Below are 14,374 nucleotides of genomic sequence, written 5' to 3' on the forward strand. Positions count from 1 at the left end.
GGGAGCTGAGCAGGTTACCTGAGTAGAGTAGTGCTGGGGAAAGGCCAGAGGAACTGGGGAGCTCCAGCCTCATAACTCCCCAGGCTGCAGGCCTTGTGCAAGGCCTACAGAGGTACTGGGGCTAAAAAGGTATAGCCTGGGGTTAGGCAGAGGCAGCTGGTCTAAACCCTCTTGCCTGTGATGAGTGGTTTACAGACTGCAGTTGGCCCCACTGAGCAGGGGCTAGATGGTGACTGGCAGTAGCCACTGAGGCAAGGAGGGGATAGAGGGTTGGGGATTCCCCTGGGAGGGGAGACCCAGAGTGTGGGGGCACTGCCAGGGGGAAGCACCCCAAGGTAAAGGGGCACCGGGATCTGTGAGGGACACGGGTCAGAGGCAGGCGAGACACCGGCCTACAGAGGGTTCTCCAGGCTGGAAGAGTTAATTCCCAAGACAACCAGCAGGAGGTGCTTCACTGGTGAGTCTTGCCTCGCTACACCAAGGTAGTAACCTATTATGATTGGGCCAGAGGCCCCAGTCCAAATCTAAGACCCGCTGTGGTAGCACTTTTTTAAAAGTAACAAATTCTGGCTCACTTGATCCAGTCTTGTGTTGACCTGAGAAACTCCAGCTTTTCATGAGATTTTGGACTGCCCAGGGGAAAACCCCATCTGATCAGTTGCTTTCCCTACTTCCCTGTCTCCTGTGGAAGAGCTGCTGCTGTAGGAGGCAGCCAGAGCTCTACCAACCCCTGAGGAGCAGAGAGAAGTTTTTGGCTAAGAGAAGGGATAGAGGGAGCAGCTAATACCATTGTCATAGGAGGGGGGGTTGGAGCTCAGGATAGCTCTGCACCCTCTTCCTCCCTCCTCTCTTGTGCAAAAAAAAAAAAAAAAAATTGGCTTCTCTCTTTTCCCCTTCTCATCTCCTCTTTTCTTTCCCTGCACCATCCACCCTGAGAATGGGGAGAGGCGAATTCCCTTGGTGCTTTCCTCTCTCCAGGGCTATGTCAATGAGGGATGCTGGGTATAAAGAACTTCTTGTAGCAGTGCAGATACACCACTTGTGATTGATGTAGAGGTGCAGTCACCAAAATCATTGTTCTCACTATAAATTGGCAATACTAATTGTCACCCATGTTGGAAGTCGGGTGGGGGAGTTGAAAAATCAGACAGGTCAAACATTTTTCTTTTCAATCATGATTTTCAGGAGTGGAACTCATGAGTTTTGTGCTTTTTTTGGGGTTGGCAATTCTGAAGTAATAGGAGAAAAGGCCTTGCCCTAAATTTCTCATTATCTAGTTTAAGACAAGATACAAGAACTGTGCATTCTGGTGAGCTGGATGCAAATTTTGCGGCATGGCCTTTTAATTTCTTTGGCACTCTGGTGTGGCAGATTTAGAAACTCTGTGGCAGTTTCATGTCAATTTTAAAAATGGAATCTGCTGACAAAAATATATGAACACAAATAACACAATCAGTAGTGGTGATTTATATTTATATATAAAATTCAGCTTTCTTTTCCTTTTTCTTTGGTAGGCTCCCCTAGGTTTAGTTAAATACTGGGCATTGCAAAGAATTCAGATGAGGTACGTTATGCAAACTGTTAATTTTGTATAATGACAGGTTTCAGAGTAGTAGCTGTGTTCAGTCTGTATTCGCAAAAAGAAAATGAGTACTTGTGGCACCTTAGAGACTAACTAATTTATTTGAGCATAAGCTTTCGTGAGCTACAGCTCACTTCATCGGATGCATTCAGTGGAAAATGTATATAAATAAATATATATATTTTCCACTGAAAGTATCCGATGAAGTGAGCTGTAGCTCACGAAAGCTTATGTTCAAATAAATTTGTTAGTCTCTAAGGTGCCACAAGTACTCCTTTTTTCTTTTTGTTTTACTATCACTCTTTCTACTGCAGATGACCTTTTAAAGAAGAGTACTGTTATCTTGGGTCAATTAATAAACAATCTTTATTAACTATTAAATCCTTATAACTATAAAGCAAATTGTGCTCTTATGTGGATCTTAACATTTTGATTCACTATCACCACTCTATTCCGCTTGTTTGATTCGGCCCAAATTTTAGTCTTCCCCTGCTTTAGCTAATGGTGACTGGGCAGCGCTTTTTAATGCTGTATTCCTCACACAAAATAGAGCAGCCAAAAATGTCTAGTATCCGGTGGTGATTGTTGAAGTTGTGGTGGAAATCTACAAGGCATTTTAGGTTGTCTGTTCAAAGGATAAAAATTCCCCGCTATGACTGGAGAGGTGTTAACGTGCAATTTCTCCTTGAATGGTCACTTGAAATATGTTGTAATTACTTATACCAAACAATCTGTTCCAGCTTGTATTTAGTTGTGATGCTCTGAGTACCTTTCCCAGACCTGAAGAAGAGCTCTGTGTAAACTCAAAAGCTTGTCTCTCTCACCAGCAGAAGTTGGTCCAAGCAAAGATATTAGATTCATAGTTACTAAGGTCCATTCTGATCATCTAGTCTGACATCCTGCACAACGCAGGCCACGGAATCTCACCCACCCACTCCTACGAAAAACCTCACCTATGTCTGAGCTATTGAAGTCCTCAAATAGTGGTTTAAAGGCTTCAAGGAGCAGAGAATCCTCCCTCAAGTGACCCGTGCCCCATGCTACAGAGGAAGGCAAAAAACCTCCAGGGCCTCTTCCAGTCTTCCCTGGAGGAAAATTCCTTCCCGACCCCAAATATGGTGATTGGCTAAACCCTGAGCATATGGGCAAGATTCACCAGCCAGATACTACAGAAAATTCTTTTCTACTAGAAACCTCCCTCCAGCCTGACAGTTCGCCTTTCAGTAGGATCCGTTGTAGTCTCCCCTTTAACCAATTTCTTATCCACCTTTTGATGTTCTAACTGATCCCCATCTTTTCCAGTTTAACTAATAATTCCCCATGTGGCACGGTATCAAACGCCTTACTGAAATCTATGTAAATTAGATCCACTGCATTTCCTTTATCTAAAAAATCTGCTCCTTTCTCAAAGAAGGGGATCAGGTTGGTTTGGCACGATCTATCTTTTGTAAAACCATGTTGTGTATTGTCCCATTTACCATTGACTTCAATATCCTTAACTAATTTCTCCTTCAAAATTTTTTCCAGGACCTTGCATACTACAGATGTCAAACTAACTGGCCTGTAGTTAACTGGATCACTTTTTTTTCCTTTCTTAAAAATAGGAACTATATTAGCAATTCTCCAATCATTCGGTACAACTCCTAATTTTACAGATTTATTAAAAATTCTTGCTAATGGGCTTGCAATTTCAGGTGCCAATTCCTTTAATATTCTTGGATGAAGATTATCTGGGCCCCCCGATTTAGTCCCATTAAGCTGTTTCAGTTTCGCTTCTACCTCAGATATGGTAATATCTACCTCCATATCCTCATTCCCATTTGTCATGCTACCATTATCCCTAAGATCCCCTTTAGTCTTATTAAAGACTGAGGCAAAGTATTTGTTTAGATATTGGGCCATGCCTAGATTATCTTTAACCTCCACTCCATCCTCAGTGTTTAGCGGCCCCACTTCTTCTTTCTTAGTTTTCTTCTTATTTATATGGCTATAGAACCTTTTACTATTGGTTTTAATTCTCTTTGCAAGGTCCAGCTCTACTCTACTACTGCACTCACCTTATCTCTCTAAAATCCTGTGACCAACAAAGCTACAGCAACTCTACATGTGTTATCACTAAAAGAAGAAAAAACAGTTCTAAATTGTTCTTCCAGATGTGTTGCACATGTACATTCCATGATCCACCCTCTTTTCCGTCTGTCAAAATCTGTCTCATAAGAAGGAATTAAGGGGAGCTGGGATAGGCTCTACCCTTGTACCATCACACAGCAGCACGAGGCAGCAGAGCATGTGCACCGTCCCAGTGGGTACCATTAAGGGAAAAATCTCCAACAGCAGTGCACTGGGCATTCACAGACCTGAAGTGGAATGGACATGTGCAACACGTATTGAACAGCAGTGACAGGACAGGTTAGTAACCATTCTTTCCCCTCTACTAAATACTGTATGTTTAAGGAGCACAAGATAAAGAATGAACATGGATTTCCAGAGTCAGTTGATGCTCATGCATGTGAACTGGGAATAGAACTGGAATATCACTAAGACCTGTCTCAATTTTCAATCATTTGGAAGAGGGGGGGAAACCATATCTGTTCTGAACACCATTACTCTCTCAGCTAAGTAAAACGAATCCCCCTCCCCCAACATACAAAAATTTTCAAAATGACTTTGTGGTCCATTGGAGAATAATAACATTATGTTCCCAAAAGGCTTCACAGCTTGGTGCAATCAGTGGACTTGGTGTGGTGTTTTTTGGTAAGGTTCTATGCAGAGTGTTCCATGGAACTGAGTAAATAACACAAATAATTAGATCACTCCTAATATGCAGAGTTGAACAGTAACATTAAGAACTTTGGAAAGGATATATACCCTCATGTAAAACCTAGTTTCCAGTTAGGAGGAAATTTTCCCCAGGGGGCACATTGTCCCATAACTGTCTACTGTAGGGTTACTTCCACTGAAGCAACTGAGGTTGGTCACTGTCTAACTTAGGATACTGGACTAGATGGAGCATAAGTCTGATATAATACAGCACATTCTATATTCCTAGACTTTAGAGACTGAATCAACTTGGGAAGAATTTTTCTGTCTTACTGGGTAAATATATATTTAGTTGAATAATCTGCATTTATGCACTTAACAGATCTTAATAGTGGTTTACCCAGCAGACTGGAACAGATTCTAAACATGTTAGAGCAGTCGGGGAATTTCTTAGTATGTGCGTATGTAACCAGTCAGCTGGAATGGCTTTTTAAGTAGGCATTTTGTTCTCTTAGATAAGTACATGCCCACACTTAGACACTATCACTCTGTGAAATATAAATGGCTCTTTAGAGCTGTTGTGGTTGATAGTGTAAATACGTATTTAGGACATATGCTCTCCACTGGAAAAATGTATAGTTACAGACGAGTTCTTGGAAAACCTTTTTGCAGTGGCTAAAATGGAGGTTATTGGAGATTCCTTGTATGATTTTCATATGCTTTTTTTCTTCTCTTATCTGCAATTAAATGATGCTTTTAAAACACATTCTAAAATGTAGTTTGGAAGTGAGATTTCCATTAGAACCTAGCAAATTCTGCAACTTATTTTCCACAAATGTGTTAAAATTATCAAGTAAATGTGACTGCTCGTTGCTTTTTGTGATTACTTTCTGTAAGTAATTATGTTGGATCACCCCTGCATTTATAAATAAGAAGTAGTTGTAGGACTTAATTTGATACATATTATAAGAACTTTCTTTCTTCTCTCCCTGCACAAACTGTATTCCCGTTTTCCCTGTAAGAATCACAAGGCCAAAGTGCTAATTATTTTAGGCTGTTACAGGGACTGAGTTAAAGTTTGTGTTAGAAAGTGATAACAATGGCCGTTACAAGACAGAGTCTGTACCAAGGAGTGATAAGAACTTTGAGAAAACAATGCTGTTCTTTGAAGCAACACACATGATACAGCACCCAAGGGGTGAGAGCATCAGTTTATTAGATTTTTATATAACGAGAGGGTAAGGGAATTGGATTGAATTTGTTACACCCTGAAAGTCATGAAATTGCACTTGAAATGAAAGAATGATGATTGTATGAAACAGGTAATTGATTGGTTAGTTAATGGCAGGGCCGACTTTAGGCATCAGCAAAACAAGCAGGTGCTTGGGGCGGTACATTTCTAGGGGTGGCATGCCGTCATGCTGCCCCTAGAAATGTGCCCCCACCAGCCCAGCTCACCTCCACTCCGCCTTCGCCTGCTCCCCTGAGCGCGCCGCCACCGCTCCGCTTCTCCCACTCCGTCCCAGGTTTGCCGTGCACAAAACAGCTGTTTTACGCGGCAAGCCTGGGAGGGAGAAAGGAGAAGCCGAGCAGTGGTGCGCTCGGGGGAGGTGGTGGTGGAGTGGAGGTGAGCTGGTGTGGGGAGCAGTTCCTCTACCTCCCCGTTACTCTCTGCACTCCCCCCCGCTCACCTCCTCTCCGCCTGCTCCCCTGAATGTACTGCCTCTCCCTTGCCTGAGAGGGAGGGGGGAGAAGCAGAGCAGCGGCATGTTCAGGGGAGCAGGTGGAGCGGAGATGAGCTAGGGCAGAGGGTTGCGGGGGGGGGAGAGACCGGCATGCTCAGGGGAAGAGGAGGAGCTGGGGATTTGAGGAAGGGGTTGGAAAGGGGCGGAGCCAGGGGGGCACAAAAAAAAAAGCAGGGACAGCCAAAACTTTTTTTGCTTGGGATGGCAAAAATCCTAGAGCCAACCCTGGTTGATGGTGCCAGCCTAAGAATTATAACTCCAGTATCGATGGGCTGAAGAGAATGCAGAGTGGAGATAACTGGATGACCTCCAGAGGGCAAACCGGAATCCACCCGAGCACGTCAAGGAAGGTTAGAAGAACTGAAGATAACACCCAGCCGTCATGGAGCCATCATGAATATACCATCTGCTGATTGAACTGATTAATGGTAATCTTGAATGCAACATCGGCATAATGAAGCAATCTCCATAGACTTGTATTGGGCCAAAGACCTATAAAAACAGAACCAAGGGACTGGGTTCTTTGAGTCTGGTTCTGCGACCAGGAGCATCGGATGCGCATCTGACAACAACTTGGCTCCATCCTCATGTCCAGGCCGCCTGGCCAGTGACTTGACATGAGCAACCTTTAAGCTGGTAACTATAACAACTTTGCAGAACTTGTGTGAATGTTTGTATGAGTGAATAGTGATGTGACAGTGATTGCGTTTGCTGATTTTCTGTTGTATTTACAATAAACACAGCATTTTGCCTTATCCCTCTAATAAGGTTCTATTGGTATTATTAGTGTAACATTTGAAGACAAATTTACCATCAGCACGGAATCCAGATCAATATTAATTAACAAACACTTTCAGTTAGTCTGCTTGGGTCTAATTTTAAAGCCGTACCTGAGCACAAGCCCATCTGGGCCCAAGTGAGTTGATTCATTTTTCAGATCCACCCCAGACACTCTTACTCCCCCACCTCCGCTGAGCCTGAGTCAGCACCACCACCTTGTCCTTGGGGCTTGGCTTGGTAGGACAATCTGGCCAATCTTGACATTTGTGACTAGGTCCTGTTGGCTCTACTGCCAGTGTTTGCCACAGTGAGTCTGCCACTTGCAGAGCTTCTAAAGTACACCATCATGAGACTCGCGTACAAAGAGCCAAATCATCTTCTATATCCATACAGATCTTCTTACAACATGAATGAGTATCCCTTCACTCAGCCTGAGATGTCTGTATTGAGTTGCAGCACTGTATTCTATGGAAATGTTAGCTGTGCAACTGAGACCGCCACATGTACTTTCACAGAGAATCGTTAGCTGTGCACTTCATAAGTATTGGGGCTGGGAAGGCGGGAGGGTGGAATCCACTGCTCTTTTTCAGGGGCTCAGAAGTTCATGAAATCCCAAACCAGTTTTCTTTGGAACAAGTTACTTCACTTGGGCCAGATCCTGAACTGGTGTAAATGGAAGTAACTCCACTCAAGATCACTCCTTTAGTTTGGGTTGATTCCATGTCAAAATTCTCACCGTCCAACCCTCAGCAGTTTGGCTCTAGGAATGTGCAGAGAAAGATAATTTATTTTTTTTAATAATGGAGTAAAGTATGCTTTTTCACTCCTACTCAAAACCAGCGTATCTGTTTGTGGTCAAACTTTCCAAAAAAGATTCTGAGACAAAAGGAAGGCATGGAAAATTATAGCCCCTTACGTGAAAGTTGCACAAAGTCGTAGGCAATTGAAAGCAGGGTTAGAATGAGAACTGTTGTGTAACCTTGACTGTGGTGGTCTCTACCATTCCTGCTACTAAGGTGACCACGTAGTAAGTATGAAAAATCGGGATGGGGTGGGGGGTAATAAGAGCATATATTGGAAAAAGCCCCAAATATCAGGACTGTCCCTATAAAATTGGGACATCTGGTCACCCTACCTACTACTGGGGCCCAGTTCTACAATTTACTGAATGTCCTGAACTCTCATTGAACTCAATAAAAGCTGAAGGCATTCAATACCACCCACTTGGTGCTCAACACTTCCCAGCATTGGATTCTTAATTTATAATTAATGTAATGTTCTGGCATCAGTACCATTTGCAAGGAAAACAATGGAGAGCATGGCATGTATTATAAAATGAAATTGATTCATTCAGAAGTAGGAATTCATATTTTGCAATCAATTCAGGAATTATAGCTGACACTTAAAATCACAGCACAACTGAACGTATAAATGTGGAAGTAAGATGTGGATTGGGTTGACGAGGATGCTCTTTCGAGTATGTGCCACAGAGAAGAGAAATCTAAACTGTAAAGCTGGTGCTTTTCATCTTTTTGCCCTATATTTACACTCAGAAGAAAGGTAGTTCAGTTTTGCAAAAGCTGTGGGTATGGATCCTATGGGAGGGATTCTGCCTCCAGTACTGCCCTAAATTAATCGATTCCAAGGCGAGAAGGCTATTGTGAGCATCTAGTCTGACTTGCTATATAACACAGACCTTACACTCTAGGAATTATTTTGGGTATCTTTTAGGAAAAAAAAATCCAATCTTGATTTAAAAATGGCCAGTGATGATCTGTCACAATCCTGTTCTGATAGTTAATTACCCTCACTGTTAAACATTTACACCTTATTTCCAGTCTGAAATATATGCTGCAGTAGACGAGGCCATCCTGTTGTCACTAAAAGCTTCTCTCTAAGAGGACTGGAGAGGAAGCACGTCTGACGTAAACCCCTTGAAGACTCCAGAGAAGATCAGATGACCCGTTGGGCAGAACTAGTAGGCAACTAGAGTGAAACTTGTAGATTTGTTACTTAAAGAAACTGTGTCGGGAAGAGGGAATAGGGCCCCTCAGATTTCCTTAATTTTCCCTGTAGAGAGTTTGAAATGGGGAATAGGCCCTTCGGGTCACTTCCATAAGTCAACGATTTAGACATGTTTACATGAGCTGATAGAGCTCCATGGAGTAGCTGCTGAGAAGCTACTCCATGCTATGTATTGTACTAACCTAGTCTGCTTCAGGATAGATAAGGCTGGTATATTGCTCCCCATGTGAGAATGAAGCATCTGGGCACCTTTCAGCACACACCCATTGTCCTTTTAAATTTTTATTTAAATACAATACAGAATAGTGATATACTGGTATGTATATCATACACTGTCTACTCAAAAATCCTTCTTTAGAAGATACAATTCCACATGCTTTACAGAGTGCCAAATGAGCTTCCATTTGCATCTTCATCAAGTTGATGTAAATTCTCCTTAGATGTCATTTGACATTTGTCAGTGTGCTGAAGCCTAGATGGGACAGATGCTCAACTGGTGTTACGAGAGCTAAGTGAACTTATGTCACTTATTGATCTGCCCTTACATCCTGTTTCCACTGAATTGTGCACTGTGCTGGCTTGCTCCTGGAAAGAGAAACAGGAGTAGAATAATAGAGATTTAAAGAAGATGGGAGTGGGTGAATAATCAAATAGTTTTGAATAAACCTATGATACTATTACTGGAGAAATAATAAGTATGATTATATAAAACACTGTTTTGTATAGAATTATATATTAACATACTGAAATCCTGGAGGAATTCATTAGAAATCAAATCACACTTTCATAGAGTACTGTAGTTTCTTCAGATTTTAACAAATTATATTTAGGATTCATCTTTCCTCACCCTCTCCGCCCCCCGCCCCGACCTCTCTCTGTTGATATATTCATTATCTTCAGGATGAATGCCAACACTATCACATACTTCTCAAAGATTCGTAATAAATCAGATATTTTCAGCGGTGGCTTTGATGGGATGAACATTTTGGAAGTATGATTCTGTAGCTAGGTTTTTAGTAAATCTAGCAGTAAATTTACTTTAGTAAATCTAGATTTAGTAAATCTACACACAGTTTTGAAATACACAGATCTAAAAGTGAAAAATCTATTAGACATAGATTGTTAGGATACGCATGACCTGCTGACAGGTTGCGCATATACTTTATGATTCCAGACGCAGAGAATCAAATTATCAATCATCTATAAAGAATTGCAGTAAATATCGTTTATAGAATGAACAAAAAGACTCTTCTGGAAAAATTTCATTGCAGGAGGTGACTTTTTTAAAAAAATTAAAATCTTTTATTTATGGGGATTTTGCTGAAATTATGATCACAAATGGACAAATAGGACTTGTGAGAGTGCTATGTGTTTCATTGCAGGAAAGCTGCTTCAATACTATCACCAAGTGAAATGTTTCTCAGAATGTGAAAACCCGTTCATTTTCCAGTACATGAATTGTAGGTTTAACTTTTTAAAAAGCGACTAGTGATTTTTAGGTTCCCCTTTTTGGGTGTCCAGCTTGAGGCACTTTTAAAATGGCTTGGTTTTCAGAGGGCAAGGGATCAGCACTTTTTTTGAAAATTGGCTCCTTCAAGCTGTCTTAAGTTTGGCTTCCAAAAATGGAGACAGAAAAATCTCTAACAAGTTCTGAAAATATAGGCCAGAGAAGACTATTTTTTTCCATTTCATCATGGGATGCTCCTTGCTCACAACCCTGGCTCTTCATAAGCAAGAGCCCTCTAAATTTTCCCAGAATTGTGTTTGTAACTCTGACATCCATCACCCTGCTGCTTGGTTCCTCAAAGTATCACTGGGCTACCCTGTCTCCTTTTGACATTCCTGTACTTGATCATGGAGTATTACAGCAGATGCTACCAAAAATAATCAAATCAGCAAACAAATCCCACATCCTTTGCAGGAATAAGGAGTTTCAGAGTAGCAGCTGTGTTAGTCTGTATTCGCAAAAAAGAAAAGGAGTACTTGTTGCACCTTAGAGACTAACAAATTTGAGCATCAGCTTTTGTAAGTTACAGCTCACTTCATCGGATGCATTCAGTGGAAAAAAGTGAGCTGTAGCTCACGAAAGCTTATGCTCAAATAAATTTGTTAGTCTCTAAGGTGCCACAAGTACTCCTTTTCTTTTTTGCAGGAATAAGGACTAGATCATACATTTATGCTCACCTTGGAGATCAATATGACAGATGATGACTCTGTTATATATGTTACAGGTGTGGGCTCCTCTAAGGCTTTTGGCATTTCAGACAAGGTGAATATTCATAACTTGATACTGTGGGATTTTTTTTTTAAACCACACCTAAGCAGGGTCTGAATAAGCTCTCCCTTGCAATCTAGGGACAAAGTAGGGTGAACAAGACAAGTTTTTGAGCTTATACAGAGCTCTTCTTCAGGTTTCTAGAGAGCCAGGTCTCTTTCACCAAAAGAAGTTGGTCCAATAAAAGATATTACCTCACCTACCTTGTCTCCCTTGTACAAATAAAATACTTCATTTAAAATAGCTAAGACAAACACTGAGAGAATATTCATTCTCATCCTTCTAGGCATCAGCTGATAGAAAGACTGGATGCCATTCACGTACTCTGATGTGAAATGGACGTTCTCGAAATGTACCACTTCAAGATTGCAGAATAGTTGGAGTCAGGAAGGTATTGGACAACTATTCACAAAATATATATTATCTTTATTCCTTCCTCTCAAGTTTCTGACATAGTCTACAGCCAGAGGCCAGATACCAGATAAGATGGAACATTTCCCCCCCCCAGTATGGCAATTCCCTTGTTTCCAGTGTCAGTTAGAATAATATTGTGTCCATCAGCATTACCTCCGTGTCTTTATACTTTCCTTAAGTTTTCTGCAGTCTTGAATTGGCACATTCTAAGAATGCCTATTTTAAAGCAAAAAAGAAAAGGAGGACTTGTGGCACCTTACAGACTAACAAATTTATTTGAGCATAAGCTTCCATGAGCTCACGAAAGTTCATGCTCAAAAAAATGTATTAGTCTCTAAGGTGCCCCAAGTCCTCCTTTTCTTTTTGCAAATACAGAGTAACACGGCTGCTATTCTGAAACCTATTTTAAAACAGTGTAGCCCAAATGGCATCCAATCTTTTACATGTTTGAGTACTTTCAAGCATAGGCATAATTTGACTGCTATAATTGGGAGCGAGGGGGCCAAGCGCAAGCGCACGCGCACACACATGCACACTGAAGCCAGTTTCACGGGCTCTGTCCCCCTGCCTGGAGTGGTACCTGGGCTGCAGGGGACGGGTCACTTTAACATGGAAGCCCTAGTTACTGCTGGTGCCTGGCGGCCACTCTGGCACTGGCACTGGTTGCTGCAGGGATGTCCCCGCTCTGCTGCTGCTGTGGCCACCTCCCTGCTGGGGCTGCTGCTGCCCAGGGGACGCTGTGGCTTCCTGCTCCCCCCGGCCCATTCCCATATCCCCTTCTCTTCCCCATCCCCTCCCCTTCCTTCCCCTGCATCTTGTGCCTCATTCCCCTTCCCTTCTCTTCTCCCTGCCCCATCCCACCCCCTTCCCCACTGTCTCTTCCATCCCTCCCCATTGCCCTGCCCCCCAACAGGCACCCCCCGTTGTACAGGAAAGGGGCAGGCACTGGGACCTAGGAGGCGGCATCTAGCTGCCGAGGCAGAGATCTGGAGAACAGCTGCTCCGTCCTGCCCCAAAACATGCTGGGGAGGCGGGGGGAGAGGGGCGAGGTGCATGGCAGCATTACAGTATGGCAGGACAGAGCTCTCCTTCCCCCAGCCCAAGCAGGCTGAGCAAAGCAAGCTCTGCAGGACAACTCGGCACTCGCAGAAATCGGGGAGAGGGGGAGTGGCACATGACCCCCACACACCTCGCTTCTGTTTGGGGGAGGGGGAGCAATGCCCCCTGCATCCTCCCAAACTCTGCCCTTGCTTACACATCTGACCTCTGATATGTCCAGCTCACGATTCCAGATAATGTGGAGATGTAAGCAACAGGATTAGTATAAATTATTTGTAATCCTTAAAGAAAATGTCAGAAAACTCTTAGGGTTTTTTATGCATTGTATAGTAATACTGTTTTTTTAGTAACTTGTATCACTATAATAAATTCTAAAAAAGGAATGTTAGCAGGAAATATTCTCCAACTCCAAATAAATGAAATCCTCATCCTTAAGGGTGAGTTGCTATCTTTATATAGAAGTTCCTTTGCAAAGAACGTGGATGGTCTTGAATAGCAGAGGTCAAGCATTAAATTCCAGGAATTGAGAGAATCCCTGGATAAACTCCCCAACACTAGTATTTAAAAGTAGAAAAAAACAAGGACATGTTCACTTCTATTGATTACAGAACCATGGAACTAAGAAAAGCTATGTTTTCCTCCAATTAATTGGGGAGGAAGCAATAGTGTTTTGGTCTTTCATTGCGTATATATTTAGTAATGTACACAGCCATAAAGAGATTTCAAACCCAAATTAAATACAGTACTATTGGGGTGATCATGTTCAAGTGCCTGTATGATCAAGAAAATATATATAAAAGTGGGGCAGACCCAAAAGCACTTTTGATGTATCCTCCTGAGACAGCTTAATTAATAGATTGCTATTGGGCTTTGTAATGCCAAAAGGTCTTTTCAGCATCTAGTAAGGTACATTAAGAGATGCCAAAACTTATTACTCTTTGTTGGCATACTTGGATGATATACTGTAATTTCATTCCTAGCATCAATTAAAAAGCCCATTTAAAACCTAGTTCTTGTGGGCCTAATTCTTGTCTGTAACACTCTTATAAATCCCAAATAACTAGTTAAGGGAGTTATGGTAATGTAAAACCAATATAAGCAAAAGGAGAATTGCACCCTTTATTCCCTGACCTTAAACATCATTGACCTTTTGTTATGTGATATCTGTGCACAACTATCTTCCAAAGCAGCCCCCATGATGGTTCAGAGCCTTGAAGAGAGGGCTATGATACACAGCCATGCTACGTCAGGATGTAAGAATAGTCTGCTGTCAGGCCCGCAGACAGAAATTCCAAGCCCCAGGGCCAAGGCCGTCCCTTGGAGGGGCGGGGCCGAAGGTGGAAGTGAAACATCCGTTACTTCCACCCCCAAAGTGCGGGGCCTGGAGCAGTCGCGTACACCTAGGAGTCCTGCGGCCAGTCTGGGCGATTTAGAAGAGCCCCGGGCTACCGGCCCTTGCAGCAGTGGTGGTGGCTGGGGGCCCCCAGGCCCTTTTAAATCACCCGGGCCTCAAAGCAATTGCCCCCTTTGCCTCCCCCAACCCCTATCGGTGGGCCTGTCTGCTGTGTGTTGGCATATCATTATAAAGCCATCCTGAAAAACATAATAATTGATACTTGTGATGTTCCCCTGGTGTTATCTGGACCGGTGATCTGCTAGGTCACTTCAGTCCTTGATTCTGGGAGGCAGCCTTACCCTGCTCTGCTGTGAGAACCCCCACTCCTGGCCTCTGGC

This window comes from Dermochelys coriacea, chromosome 1, assembly GCF_009764565.3.
Source record: "Dermochelys coriacea isolate rDerCor1 chromosome 1, rDerCor1.pri.v4, whole genome shotgun sequence".
Lineage (NCBI taxonomy): Eukaryota > Metazoa > Chordata > Testudines > Dermochelyidae > Dermochelys > Dermochelys coriacea.